The sequence below is a fragment of the Eschrichtius robustus genome, chromosome 3 (genome assembly GCF_028021215.1).
Source record: "Eschrichtius robustus isolate mEscRob2 chromosome 3, mEscRob2.pri, whole genome shotgun sequence".
Lineage (NCBI taxonomy): Eukaryota > Metazoa > Chordata > Mammalia > Artiodactyla > Eschrichtiidae > Eschrichtius > Eschrichtius robustus.
The window spans coordinates 91,579,479-91,595,197 of record NC_090826.1 but is presented as its reverse complement, the minus strand read 5'-3'; the positions used below and the strand labels follow the sequence as shown (position 1 = coordinate 91,595,197).

At 34.8% G+C, this 15,719-nt stretch overlaps 1 protein-coding gene across 4 annotated transcripts in view; it reads right to left on the bottom strand.

Moving 5' to 3' along the window:
- RNPC3 (RNA binding region (RNP1, RRM) containing 3) overlaps positions 1–15,719 on the bottom strand; it is a 70,893-nt gene that overhangs the window by 7,159 nt on the left and 48,015 nt on the right. The window contains exons 17-18 of one of the 4 annotated variants that reach the window (XR_011073554.1): positions 13,911–13,996; positions 9,608–9,768 (exon numbers count right to left, since the gene is read on the bottom strand). The exons of 2 other annotated variants lie outside the window; for them this stretch is intronic. The gene's annotated coding sequence lies outside the window, so the exon portion shown is untranslated. Of the gene's footprint in view, positions 1–9,607; positions 9,769–13,910; positions 13,997–15,719 lie in introns of those variants that run through there. One more of the 4 variants, XR_011073553.1, reaches the window with a different exon arrangement.

Here is a 15,719-nt window from a genome sequence, read left to right as displayed (position 1 = left end):
GAATATGTATGTTACTGCTAAATAGAAAACAAACATACTTCCACGCAGCTTTTCAGCTGATGTGTAAGTAGATTATGGCAGATTCTGACACTCGGAGCATTCTTTACCCTCTAGTGGAAAGCGACGTGGTAGTCAGTGACTGACATTTGGCGGTTGGAACACCGCTCAGAGTCTACCTACATATCCTCCCTGTTAGGTATTCCTACCACTGCAGTCACACCTCTGAGTAAAGACATTATCTCCAGGAGATTTTTTAAAATAATCATTAAAATTTAATTCAGTTAATATAAACTATCAATATATTAAGCCATTAACACCTACTAAGTTTTTGAGGCAGTAAGAAGGGATACATTTTATTTTCTTTGAGGACTCATTTCCTCTTTTCTTTTGATAGCTTACTAAGAAGATTGACTCCACAGGTCTGAGTGAGCTCAATGGAAGAACAGGGAATACCAGAGGCTGGACTCAGAAGCCATATTTTCTAACAAAGCCACTTATTGGCTGCTCCCTCCCATATTTATATTGCATTGGGGAAGTGGGGGTCTCTTGTCTGCTGAGCACTTTCTGTAGTCACCCAGTCCAGATGTACCAGTCAAAGCATCACTCTTTGTGGATTAATGAAACTGTGAAGCATTATATGTGTTGTGTTTGTAACATTCCCCAGTAAACCCTCTTTTACGTTTACTGTAATGAAGTTAGTATGTCCTTCGAGAGACAAACATGTTACTGGTTGAGATGAGTTAACAAAAAGAAAAAAAAGTTTTAAAGGAAGAAATTGTGAGAGTAAAATTGTGGGATGCTGTTCTTGTGAGTTTTCCATGACCAAATGTTGCATAAGGGTAGGAAGGCTCCAAAAGGGGGAGAAAAATCAAAGACAATCATGGGGCATGGATAGGAATTCCAGAGCAAATGAACTGTTAGAGAGAGCTCTGAATATTTATTACTGTGTCACTAGCAAGGAACAGTGAAAATATATAGAAAGAAACTATAATTGAGGTTCTTTATTTTTGCATATTATTTTTCTTCTTTAAAACTCTTGACTTCAACACAACATACTTATTGTCCTTTCAAAACACCAAAAAGTATGAAGGAGATTATTTTTCTCTATTCATCTTCTTTTTCTATTTTGAGGAATAGCTACATGTACCGAACACTCTGGCGTCTCTCTGCCACTTCACTCACTAGAGGAAGTGGGTAAAGTCTTTTTGATGAGTTTGGAAGGAAATATTGCACACATGTAGCCCGGCTCCTTCTCTTTCTCTTGGCGGTTGATAAAGGTATTCTGCTTTTTTCTTCTAGAGAGGCTCTGCCCCATCCAGGGGAGCCCTGCTCCAGTTCAGGCTCTTGAGTGTAAATGTCGATCTAATTCTTAGGTTCACTATTAAGAATGCCGCTCATCCGCTGATAAAAACTAGTCTCTTACATTATTAGCTTTTAAATAAAGGTAATCGTTTTGATTTGTATCTTCCTTACACTTTTGTTTGCTTTTTCAGTAAGTTTCACCCCAGGACTTGGGAAGATGGACTCTTATGTAGCGACACCTCTAAGCCTGCACACTGAAAATGTTTCCATATAGTACCTCTAAAATTAAACCTCTATAACATGAAACTGTATTTACACAAAATACTTTCTTTTACTCAGAAAAATTTCTGTATAGATATTAGTCCTTTTTATTTTTCTTCCCTTTGTTGGTTTTTTTTAACAACAAAAAAAAATGGATACCAATTTCTTAATTTGGTATCTTTAGACTATAAAGCAGAAAATCCTTTATACCAAATAATGCCTTTCCTTCTCAAATGAAAAAATTTTAAGTTTATTCTCATTGGAGGAGCGTTTTGCTGGATGTAAGTCTCTATTCTAATTTTTTTTAATATATTAGTACTCATTTTGGTACAGGAAAACATTTCGTAGCTAAACTTTCATCTTCTACAAAGCCAGTAATATTACTAAAACCATCCGTTTCTGGCAGATTGAGGGGCTTTGTAAAATGTTATAGTATGCTTGAGGTGTCACTGGACTGACAGTTAAATCAAGGGATAGTTCTGTTATTTCCATCCCCAGTGATATAAAAATAGTAAGCAGGAAGTAGGTTGTCATTCAAAATCAGTGATTTCAACACATGACAGTAGTAGCCTGGAGTGAGGATTGACAGATGTAGGTTTACACAAATCTGAAAGGATTCAAAGATTGGCAGACCTATGTGCAAGTGGACTACAAGTGTTGAATTCCGTTTCATTTAAACTACACAGCTCGGGGCTAGTAGGAGGAGTGAAGCAGACCACAAAATTAATGTAACCTAAAACTTAAGAAACTAACTCTGTATTACTATCAGTTTAAGGAATGATAGTTCCTAGAATTTCCCCACGGAAACATATAAAGGTCTTGCATAGAAAGTGATCTTCTACATAGTCAGAAATGCCATTGCTGGTATCGATATATCAAACCTATTAGGAAAGCCTTGACAGGAAATGTGTTTTTCTGATATTAGTCTCTTTCTACCTATCCAACCTATTTTCCCCTCGTATCCCAGAAATCTCCCTCTCCAGCCTCACTAATCAACTAATCTATTTAGTACCACCACACAGTCTCTTTCATTCCTCTGTGCCTCTTCACTACTTTTCTTCTTGGAATACTCCTCCCTCTTTTCTCCTCCTTACAAATCCTCATCTATATATCAAGCCCTTCCCTTTCCACAAAGCTTTCTCAACCATTTCAGAACAGGCATCATTTTCCTCCTTTGAAGTCAAACAACCTACTACCCATACTTCATTACGCACACTGTTACAATATTTTCCTCTATTTTTATTAATGTATCACATAGTTCTCTTTTGCTCTCACAACTAGACTCCTACTTAAACATGGGTAACATGTTTCAAAGTACCTAAAAGAGTCCTATGCACTTAATAAACATATGTTGGATTGATTGATATGCACTTTCATTGTAAGCTACAGAATTTACTTAATCTTTGCTTGCGGCCCTACAGCACATGGAAGATAATATACAAAGCTAAGGCTGACGTTTCTGATAGAGGCATTCCTGCAGATCCTATGACCTAGAACTGAATTAGAAGTACTAAACTCAAGACAGAGAGGTTTTCTGTCAACTGACTTTTACAGCTAAGGACACACAGGCTGACCCTAGCAAGAGTTCAAATTAGAGTTGAATGTTGCTTTCTGCTCCAGTTCCAATGCTCTGTGATTTTCTTTCTTCCTTGAGTTAGATTTTAGGAGAGTATTAGGCTGACAGACCTCAGCACTAAGAATAAGAAACACATCTTTATTGAGGACATGAAGAAATATGCGTTTAGGCAGAAATAATGATTAGTATATTATATACAATTTCTCATTTGATACATCAGACTAAAACAGTAGATATTCCTTTCATTTTACAGGTGAGGAAACTGAGCTTCAAAGAAGTGTTTCCAAAATGTCCATTCACTGAATTGATGCACATATAATCATTTTATAACAAATAAGACCTTGAAAAGTATCCCAAAATATCAGTTGGATTTTGCAGATTTGCTATTATAGGGAAATAATACATATTTTACCTTTTATTCTAGTGTAAATGGTGCTCTTTGTACCTAAACCCTTTCAAGACACCCATTTCTACCTAAAAACAAATTATGTGAGTGGCTCTTACCCACAGTTTTATTTCCCCAGAGTCTATGTTCAAGGACAAAAAGAGCAAACAGACTGCACATCTGCCCATCTGATCTGTTCAACTTCTTGTGAAAGACCTTTAAAGGTCTTTTAATCTATCACTTTCCATTCTGTTTTTTTTTTTTGAAGTATTGTTTTTATTGGAGCCCTTGAATGATTTCTTCTAAAACTTTATAATTTTCTGCAACAAATTCTAAGCTACATCTGATGGATCTAGATGTTTTTTCCTTTATCTCTAGACTTATTTTTTTTTTAAGAGGCTTGCAGTGGGAAACAAAAGAGAAGAAAAATTAAGTCAATTGAACTAGCCCTGAATAAAGACCCTGAAATTTTTTCCACACACTTTCATATTGGAAGGAAGGAAACTGCTTTGATACAGCCATAAGAACAAAATACAAATGTTCTAAAAACTTTGGTTTAAATATGTGAAGACTTTTCTATCCTTTGCAAAAACCATCTGACTTATCTCTACATACCACAGAAAGTAATCTCTTTAGAGATTTGGTTTATTGAACGTAAGTGTCTTTTTGGAAGCTTTTATCATATATTGGTTCAGCATCTAGGGGCACTCTATTTGGAAGCTGAATGATAATAAAAAATGATCCTGATCATCATAATATTGAGATTACTCTGCAAAGGCATGAGCTAATGTCCCAATCATTCTGTTATCCGTCATACTCTATGATGGTGTTTGTTGGTTCAGTTTTGAGTTACAAATGAAAGTCTAATCACAAATAATAATTCTTCAATACAAATAGTTACTTTCCCTTCCATGAGAAGAGAAATAACTCAGTATTCATAGGCAGAATTACTTCTGTAGATAAAATGAAACATCTAAAGGAAGAAAGTGTTAACAAGTTATTACACATGAGAAAAGGATTAGAAAATACTGTGAACAAAGAAAAAATAGATTTCAAATGTATTATATACCCAGACCATGTGGCATCATTTTGCCTGTTTAGGAGTACTTGGTTGATATAATAAGGGCATAGCGTACCAAAGAGTTGACAGCTCTTATGGTTTGAAAATCCTAGAAACGTGATGGGGTTTTGTGAAGGTACTTGACTTCCCCATGATTTTTTTCTAGCTTTACTGAAGAATAATTGACAAATAAAACTTTATATATTTAAAATGTACAATGTGATGATTAGATATAACACTAGCACTATGAAGTGATTGCCAAGAGCAATTTAGCTCACACATCCATCACCTCACATAGTTAACTCCTTTTTTAATTTTTTTATTTTGTGGTAAGCACTATTAAAATCTATTCTAAATGAATTTCAAGTGTACAATCCCATATTATCAACTATAGTGACCTCACTGTACAGTAGATCCTCAGGACTTATTCACCTTATAACTGAAGGTTTGTACCCTGTGGACTACATCTTTCCATTTGCCCACCCCCCCTCCCCCACCAGGCCCTGACAACTACCATTTCTGCTCTCTTCCTATGAGTTCAACTCTAATTTTTTAATGCACCACAAATAAGTAATACCATACAAGATTTGTCTTTCTCTGCCTGGCTTATTTCACTCAGCATAATGCCCTTCAAGTTGACAAATAACATTATCTTTATCCATTCACTGCTGATAGACTTTAGGTTGTTTCCACGTTTTGGTTATTGTGAGTAATACTGCACTGAACATGAGGGTGCATATATCAATTCGAGATATTGATTTTATTTCTTTCGAATCTATACGCAGGAGTGGGATTGCTTGGTCATATGGTAGTACTATGTTTAATTTTTTGAGGAACTTCATACTGTTTTCCATAATAGTTATATCAATTTACATTTCTACCAACAGTATACCTGGGTTACCTTTTTCCACATCTTTGCCAACACTTGTTATCTCTTGTCTTTTTGATAATAGACATCCTAACACGTGTGAGGTGATATCTTGTGGTTTTGATTTGCTAGTTCCCTGATGATGAGTGATGTTGAGCACATTTTCATGTACCTCTGGCCAGTTGTATGTCTTCTTTGAAAAATGTCCACTCAGTCCTTTGCCCATTTTAAAATTGGGTTATTTGGGTTTTTTGCTGAGTTGTAAGAGTTCCTTATCTATTTTGAATATTAACTCCTTAACAGATACACCGTTTGCAAATATTTTCTCCCATTCCATAGATTGCCTTGTTTATTTTACTGACCGTTTTCTTTGCTATGCAGATGCTTTTTAGTTTGATCTTGTTCTCCTTGTTTATTTTTGGGGTTCTTTTGTCTGTGATTTTTGGTGTCATATACATGAAATCACTGCTGAGACCAATATCCTGAAGCGTTTTCCTGTTCTCTTCTAGGAGTTTTATGGTGTCAGGTTCTACATTTAAGTCTTTCATTTCAAATAAAATTTTTTCAGTGATGTAAGACAGGGGACCAGTTTCATTATTTTGAATGTGGATATCCAGATTTTCCAACACCATTTATTGAAGAGACTATCTTTTCCCCATTGATGGGTATTGGCACCCCTGTCAAGCATCCTTTGACCATATATGTGAGGGTTTATTTCTGGGCTCTGTTGCCTAGTTTTGGGCCAATACCATACTATTTTGATTACTGTAGTTTTGAAATTTAGTTTGAAATAAGGAAGTGTGATGCCTCCAGCTTTCTTTGTTGTTCTCAAGATGATTTTGGATATTCAAGGTCTTTGGTGATTCCATATGGGAATTTTAAGATTGAATTTTATTTCTGTGAAAAATGCTATTAGAATATTGACAGGGATTGCACTGTCAATAATAGATCACTTTGGGTGGTACGGACATTTTAACAATATTAATTCTTCCAATCCAAGAACATAGGACATCTTTCCACTGGTTTACATCTTATTCAATTTCTTTCCTCAATGTCTTACAGTTTTCAGCACACAGATCTTTCACTTCCTTGGTTAAATTATTCCTAAGTATTTTATTATTTTTGGTGCGGTTGTAAATGGGATTGCTTTCTTACATTCTCTGATAGCTTGTTGTTATTGTATTGATTTTTTCATGTTGATCTTTTCCTCTGTAAATTTACTGAATTTGTTGATTAATTCTAACAGATTTTTGCTGGAGCCTTTAAGAGTTTCCATATATAAAATCATGTCATCTGCAAACAGAGACAAGTTTATTCTTCCTTTCTCATTTGTATGTCTTTTATGTCTTTGTCTTGCCTAATTGTTTTGGCTAGAAGTTCCCATACTATTTTGAATAGAAATGAGGAGAGGTGAGGTTCCTGATATTAAAGGAAAATTTTTCAGCTTTTCACCTTTCAGTATGATGTTGTCTGTGGGCTTGTCCTGTACGAGTTTTATTATGTTTAGGTACATTCCTTCTATACTTCATTTGTTGACAGAAGAATGTTGAATTCTGTCAAATACAGGCATACCTCATTCCTTGTTTTGTTGTGCTTTGCAGATATTGCACTTTTTACAAATTGAAGGTCTGTGGCAACCATGCACAGAACAAGTTTAAAGCCATCATTTTCCAACAGCATCTGCTCACTTTGTTACTTTGTCATACATTTTGGCAATTTTCACAATATTTCAAACTTTCTCATTATGATTATATTTATTACAGTGATCTTTGATCAGTGATATTAGATGCTATTACTGTAAAACTATTATGCCTCACTGAAGTCTCAGATGAGAGCCTCTTTTAGCAATAAAGTATTTTTTCAAACAGGCACGTACATTTTGAAAGATATAATGCTATTGTATACTTAACAGATTACACTATAAATATAACTTTCACATGCACTGGTGAAGCCAGAAAAATTCTGTGAATGGCTTTATTAAGATACTCGCATTATTATGGTGATCTGGAACTGAACCCACGATATCTCTGAGGCATGTCTACACTTCTTATGCTTCTATTGAGATCCCAGGACATTTATGATCTGAGAAATCAAGGTAATCAGGAATTGGTGAAATGTGGGAAGAATTAGACTGAGGATGAGAGGAATAACTCTATTCCAAGGCCTTATCTTTACTAAGTTTCTACTTCTCAAAAATTGACATATTTTTCTTTTCCTCTTCTCTTTCATTATGTCACTTTATTTTACAAATAATTATTGAGTTCTTAAAATATCTGCCAGACCCTGTCCTGTGACTGAGGATTCAATAAAGACCAAAATAGACACTGTTCTATAGATTTATGGTGAGTGGTGAGAAGAAAAGTACAGAAAGTCATGACAATAGTAGGGGAATTTGACCTAATCCTCGATAAATGACTTTATAGGAGTGGCCTTTGAACTAAGAATTGAATGATGAATAGCAGTTAATTAGGGAAAGAGGTGAGAAAAGATCCTTCCAAGTAGAAGAGGCAGAATTTCCCTGAGTTAAACTTGATGAGATAAAAGGAGCTCAGTGAATCTGAGTAACTAAAAGATTAGTATGGCTATAGGAAAAAAAAAAAAAAGTTGAAGAGGAGAGTTTGGGAGATGAGGCTTCAGATGCAGAAAGGTCTAATAGCCCTGCTAAGAATTTTGGCCTTTTATTCTAAGGTAAGTGGTAATCCATTGACAGAATTTTGGAAAGGTGGTGGTGCTGGTGGTGGTTTTCTGATTTGAGAAGACCATTCTGGATGCACAGTAGACAATGGAATGATTAGAGGAAGGGCTAAGGTAGATGCTGATGATGAAGTGAGCCCCTCCATAATCAACAGAACGTGAAGTTCTATCAGTTTGATATGCTAATAGTAACAATTTCAATAGATGGCCTTGATGTTTTATTCTCCTGGACAAGCTCTTTAACCTCTATACACATATGCTCCCTGTACAAATACTGCTATCCCATTATAGAATCCCTTTCAAATATCCTTTTTGAAGTTTGCAGCCTTAAGTCCATAATGTTCGTCTTCCCTTCCTGGACATACATACCTGATTATCATGGTTACCCTACTCCCCTGCTAACGACCAGGAAATTCTTAAAAGGGTTCTCTCTGTACAATCTTACCTAAAAGAAAGCATGTAATTCTGATGTGTTACAAAACTGCTGTGAGGTGTTCCCAGGCTGTGGCTTGTGTTTGGACTCCCTGCGTCCATCCTGCAATGAATTTGTTATAAACAATAAAGTCTGGTTTTAAATTGTGAGTCTGTGGTGTTTTCTTCATAATAATGTTGGTAAAATAAGAGATTTTAGTCATTTAACAAAACCATGACTAGATAGTGGCAGTGGAGAGAGAAAAGAACTTAGTCGAGAAATATTTAGAAGGTAAATTAGGAATGTGATGCTGAATGCATGATGGTCTGAGTGACATATGAGAAGAGGGTTTCAACAATGAGACCAGATTTCTTGCTTGCAGAACTGAATGACTGGTGATGCCAGTCACTGAGTTATGGGACCACTTATAAAGAACAGGAACCAGCCATACTAAAACCTGGGTTAGGAGCATTCCAAAATAAGTGGGGGTAAACATCCCCAAAAATCTCCAAGGTGAAAAATAACATGGCCCATTCAAGTAAAGTCCATCATGACTGAGGGTATGGGATTGCCAAGAGAAAGAGCAAAGCTGAGGTTGGAGGGCTAGGTTCATGCCAGATAGTGTATAGTACTGTAGGTTATCATGAGGAGTTGAGATTTTAGTCTAAATGCAATAAAAATGTAATAGTGTTAGGCATGTGAGTTTGTAATTTGACTTAAATACTATGAATATTATTTTGTGGTTTGTAGTAAAATCAGTTGAGGAAGTAAAACAGTACAAACAGGAGAAAAGTTGTTTTGGAAAACAGGCAAGACATAATGATGACCTGGATGAAGAGGTGGAAGAGGACACAAGAAAAGAAGTGCAAGGAATTAAGAGATAGTTTGAAGATAAAAATTCATAGATCATGCTAAGGTTTATATGAAGAAGTAGGGCAAGTTGTTCAGAGGAAAAAATCAAGGAAATACCTCAGGTATCTTAGTAAGTGGTGAAACAGAGCAGCGGGGAATACCAAAAGGCTTCTTGAAGAAACAAATTGAAGGTCACATTTTGGATATGTTAAGTAGGAGATGTCTGTGAAATAGTGAAGTAGAGATGTGAAGCATCTCTTGTAAATGTGAGGTTGAAGTCCAAGAAAAGATCTGCTTTCAAGATGCAGGCCTCCATGCCAAAGTATGCATTTTAAATCCATGGAAATGATGGCAAACACTTCGAAGAGAGGATTGAAAAGAAAGAGAATTAGATCCAAATGAGTTCACTCTCAAGAGTTCACTCTCATGACTTCACCTTAATGTAGTTACTTCTCAAAGGCCTCATAGCCTAATACCATTCCGTTGGGAGTTGGGGTATCAACATTTGAATTTTTTGGTGGGGTGGAACACAAACATGAAGTCCCTAACACCTATCCATTGCAAAACTAAAATTTCTTCATATTTTACAAGGAATTTTTTTCCTCCATGACTTTCATGCACTTTATTTAACTCTCTATGGTTCCCTTCCATCACCCCTGAATATCTAGTAACTTCTCTTCCTTTCAGATGCAGTTGAAAAAGCATCTTTATGAAGCGTACCTTGATATTCCCAGGAATAGTTAATAACTCCTCTGTAAGACAGCTTTTTAACTTATATGATATTATTAAGTGATATTTGATTTATATTGTAAAAAATAAGTATTTATATGGCCATCACTCTGGGACCAATCTTCTTAAAGGTAGACTTCATATTTAATATTCCTTGCAAAACAAATAGCATAATGGCTTACGTGATCAATAAATGGTTACAATATACAGACTCTAAAATCCAGGGATTGTGCAAGACATTGGTGTAGCTTGGGTCATGTCCACATTGATGTTTTTTTAAGTAAATGAACACCATGTCAGAAACTGTGTAATACAGTCAACTCTAATCCTTGCAAAAACTTTGTATACATAAAGGAACTAAGGCTAAGAGAGACTGAATAAATTGTTCAGGCTCATATAATAAGTAACAAGGCCAAAATTTGATAATCGTCCTACCATGAGTCAACATTCTCTGTACTACACCAATGTTTCTCATAGAATTCTCAGGTTGTAATGTCCAATATGGTAGCCAAAAGCAACGCTTTGCTATTGAACCCTTGAAATATGATTTATCTGGACAGAAATATGATATGTATGTAAAATACACTCCAGATTTTGAAGTTAGCATGAAAAACAATGTAAAAAATTAATTAGTATATTGTTTACATGTTGAGATAATATTTTGTGATACATTAGGCTAGATAAAATTTATTATTAACATTAAATTTCCTAGTTTTACCTTTTTTAATATGGCTACTAAATTTTTTTAAATTACATATGTGGTTTTCATTATATTTCTATTGGACAGCACTGTTGTAGCACCTTTCTCATACTAAGTCTGAGAAAGGACACGGCCATGCACAAATACAAATAACAATAATAAAATGAAGGATATGATCACTATCTTAAGAGAGAGATGAGTAACGTGCTTTAGGATTTCATTAATAGGAAAATCCTTTGTGACTGATGGGAATACGGGAAGGTAAAATTGACTTGAAGAATGGGTTTGGTTTTAATGAAAAGAGATAAGGTGAAATGGCTTTTAAGTAAGAAAAGAAATATAGCAATTGTAGGAATTGGGCAAGGAAAATAGCAAGAAATTAATATAGTTTTGTAGAACATTGAGTTAGAAGTAGAGGAGCCATAGGACTTAGGAAAGTTATATTGGGGGGCTCTCAAAGTCAGGGAGAAGAAAGCAGACTTTCTTCTGAAAGCTATGAGAAGTTATAGAAGGTTTTTATTCATTTGTTTGTTTTTAAAAAGGAAAGTAACATGATTAGAGCCTTTGGAGTATGGCAGATGGATTGGCAGGCAAAGATAACTGAGATAGAAACAATCGAAAACTTGTGCAGTAGTAAAACAGAGTAGTGATGAAAATGTGAACTATGATTTCAGCAGTAAAAATGAAAATTAGGAGACTGTGGTAAACTGTAACAATAAGTGCCACCCAATGAATGACACTTGACAGTATCCATATTTTTGTGGAATCTCTTCCTACATAGACTATGGAATTGGTTTATAACTTGTTTTGTCCAGAGGGATGTCAGCAAACAAACCACAAACACAAACAGAAGTTTGATTAGCATCTGCACATCTCTTGAAAATCTGAGACCATTGTGTTGTGATGATAACTGGGAAGACCACATGGAGAGATCTAATTGGCCCTAGCCATTCTAACCATGTGAGTTGACCTACCAGCTAACTGTTAGTTGAATGATTGTTCCAGAGCTAAATCAGAAGAACTACTTAGTCAACCATAGACATATGAGACATAATAAATTATTGTTATTCAGCAATAATGAATTGATATAGAGAGGAGAGATGCAATAGATTTGGTGGAGATAATTCTACAGAAATGGTAGCTAATCAGATGTAGGGGACTAGAGAAAAGGAAGAATCAAAGAGGACTCCATGATTTAAAGTTTAGTGAGTGGAACAACGACAATGGCATTTTCATGCATAGTGCAACCTAGAGGCAGATTGATTTAGGGAAACTGAAGAGCTAATATGGAATATACTGAGTTTGGGTCATAAAAAAATTAGATATGGAGAAAGAAGAAGAGAGACATGGCAGCTTTCAACAAAGAAATGATAGTTTCAGAAATGGCACACAAAATATTTAACAACTAATTTAGCACAGACACCAACCAGTCAGAACAGATACCATTCATAAGCAACTAGTATGTATAGGCCAGTTCACTCTGGTGGGATTATCAGGCCTGGAGAGCTGGACCCTTGAAAGTTGACAAGGTACCAATAGACATGTTGAATCCAATGTTATAACTCTGCAGTCTATATGATAGGGCAGGTAGTAGAACATATAAAGAGTTACCTTCAACATAGGGAGAGTTTAATTAACAAAGAAATGTATTCAAAAACAAATAGGAAGGAAAATTTGCAAGGAGGACAAGACTAACTGAATGTACATGAATATTAGAAAGAGAATAGGAGAGAAGACTGACTAAATAGTGGATGACATAGGGCTGATGGTGATAAAGAGTTGAGAGTTAGAGAACATTTGAACTTCACACTTGACCCAAGGTTCCAAATGTTAAAATGTAATGGTTAAGACTAAGACCTTAGGAGTTAGACAAAGCATAGTTTAAATCCTGACCTTACCATTTATCTGCTGTGTGATCCTGGAAAGTAACCTCTCTAAATATATCTGTAAACTAGAAAAAGTAGTATGTACCTCATAGAGTTGTTATGATGATTAAATGGATTAACACATATAAAGTGCATGGATACAGTAAAAGCTCAGTGTATTTGGTTGCTGTAATAGTGTTATTATTTTATTGCTATTTTTACTTCTGGTACTATTCAAACTGCTAGAAACTCAAGTTCTCTTCCCACTTTCACTTATCATTACTTGGACATTCTGTCTTTCCATTCCACTATTCCCAAATTCTAATAATACTTTCTACATCTCAGATGTATTTTTATCCCCCAGAGGAACAGATGGTGATAAGAAGGAACCAGCAATGTTTTCTACCTGCAATTTTTCCCCCATTCTCTTCTCTTTTTTTAAAACTCTTTAGAGCTTCTGGCAGTCTACATGTTAGTTTTGAAACAACTTCTCCTCATTGCCTCATCAGTTATCTCTGAACTGTTCTTTAAGCAACAAATAAGTGTTTTTCACAAAGCATTTAAAAATATTATTAAAATACAGGATAACTTGCAAACAAAATTTGGGGGATTTTATTAGCATCCTAGCATAGGTGGAGATATGCAAACATATAATAAGCTTCTACCAAGGATCAGCCATTGTCATATGTTTTCTCATGTAATCTTAATTTTCATCTCAGTCAATCTAAAGAGCTATAAACTTCACAGCAGAGGCATTAAAACAACTAAAGTATATTTATATCATGGGAAGGAAACAATGCAAACAAATTCTTGACATCTTTGGCATCAACAACAAAGTAAAAAAATAAGAACTTGAAATAGTTGTTATGTCTACTTCCCATTATAGTTTTCCTAAAATGGTTCTCCTCAGAGAAGCTATTCATAGTTAGTGATACTAATATCAATGCTCTGTTGCCCACACCTCATGTTTTCTGGATTGCTCTAAATAGAGGAAATTTCTTTTTATTTTAAAGCTCTTACAGTTACTATAATGTACTAAATGAGATGTCTTGGGAATTCCTAAATAATATTAAATAGGATATTTGGTAATAGCTTAACAACAAAGCAATACTTTTTAGGGAGTATTTATATTTGAAAATTTATATTTGAAGTTTCAATAAAACATATCCAATGTTAAGAAGAAAAAAATTGTTAGCTCAGACTTACCCATAAGGTTTATTCTCAGGATAGTAAGTCACATGTGAAGATTAGAGAAATGAAGGCAAAGATAATCAAGTTTGCATACCACGTTTCTGAAATGTGAGAAACATTTTGAGCCAAGCCTCAGACGCATTTCAAACACTGCTGGAAACTGAAACTTGAGTTGTCAACAAACCTAAAACAGATTGTGAGACTCTGAACTATATCAAAGCATATGACAGAAACCACCTATTTCAAGAAAAAAGGGAGGGGGGAACTATATGATACACAAAAACCACTAAAACAACTTACCACATCGACTTCCCTAAAGTCAGCAGTCTCTCAAATCCACAGTTCAGTCATTTCAATTATAAAACAACAAAGTCACACAGTTCTGGTTTTTTTTTTCTCTTCAATTAGGAAAAAAATGCTGAATTTAGGACTTTATAGATTTCCTATAATACTCTTCCTTTCAGTAGGTGGTCTTACAATCCTGCTCTAATTCTCCAAATCCAATTTGTACAAAAAGTCTAATCTGAACTCCACAATGGCACCAGATTGGCCACTATCACTCCTGTTTCCTGAGCAAACCACTGACTTCCCTCCGCCAGCTCAGTTGGCTGCCCTGCCACCTACTCTAATTACACTGTACCTTTTCAGTTGCTTGCTTTCTCTTTGTCTTCCTTTCTCATTCTCAATATCCTCTCCCAATCTCAGCTAGTCTTTTTTTCCTGAACCATTTATATCAATCTATAGGAAAAAAAAACCAACAACAACCTTTTGCTAAAATAACCTTAAAGACACAGATTAGAATATGATTGTGTCAAATTACTTAAATAAGTGTGACTAGAATGGAAACAAAATCTCTAAACCAAAAATCTAATTTTGAATCCAAGCTTTGCCATCTACTATGTGAACCTTAGAGAAACATTAAAGTCTATAGATTGCATTTAGGTTTTCATTTAGAAAATGGGAATAATAGTACTGTTGATAAATGATAAAAATACAAAAAATAATTAACAACTAGCAATATGCATTGAGTGTTACTGTGTGCCATTTCCATGTATTATCACTTTGACTCCTCACAGATATATAAATTCAGGATAGAATTACGATTATATTCAGTCCTAAAAGAAGGAAACTGAGGCACTGAGAAATTAAGTAATGCAATTTGTCCATGAACATATTTTAGTAAATGTTGAGACTGTAATTCAAAACCAAACGATCTAACTCTGTAGTGAGACTTTAGCCACAATTCAGTCTTTTTAATCTCCCTCACTGGGTTGTTCTAAAAAATCAAAAAAAAAAATTGTATGTGGAGATATTCTGATATCTGGAAATTTCTGTTTAGCTAATATTAATATGTTCAGAAGATTGGAGAAGTAATAAGAGTTATTCTCAAATTTCCTGTTTTTTTAATTTTCATTTTAAATAAAATTCATTTTTCTGTTAGCTTTTATTCCTAATATCATACTCACCCACAGAATATATTGTTGTTTATAAATATTCAGTGCTCCTCTCTGCAGGTGAAATATATATCCCTGTCCTATTGAATTCAGGAGTGCTCATGTGATTTGCTTTGGCAATGAGATGCAAACAGAAGTCATGTTTTACTTTGGGGCTTCTATATGGTAAAAAATGTGTCAATATGTTTCTGTGACAGAATGTAAAGTGACTGATACGAAGAATCCCTTGTTGATCTGAGATGAACAAGAGAAATAAACTTTGCTATTGTAAGGCACTGAGAATTTTTAGTTCTTTGTTACTGCAGCATAACTTATTCTATCCTGATTGATACAACCATTAAGTTCCCTTAAGATATTTGATTCATAAAAC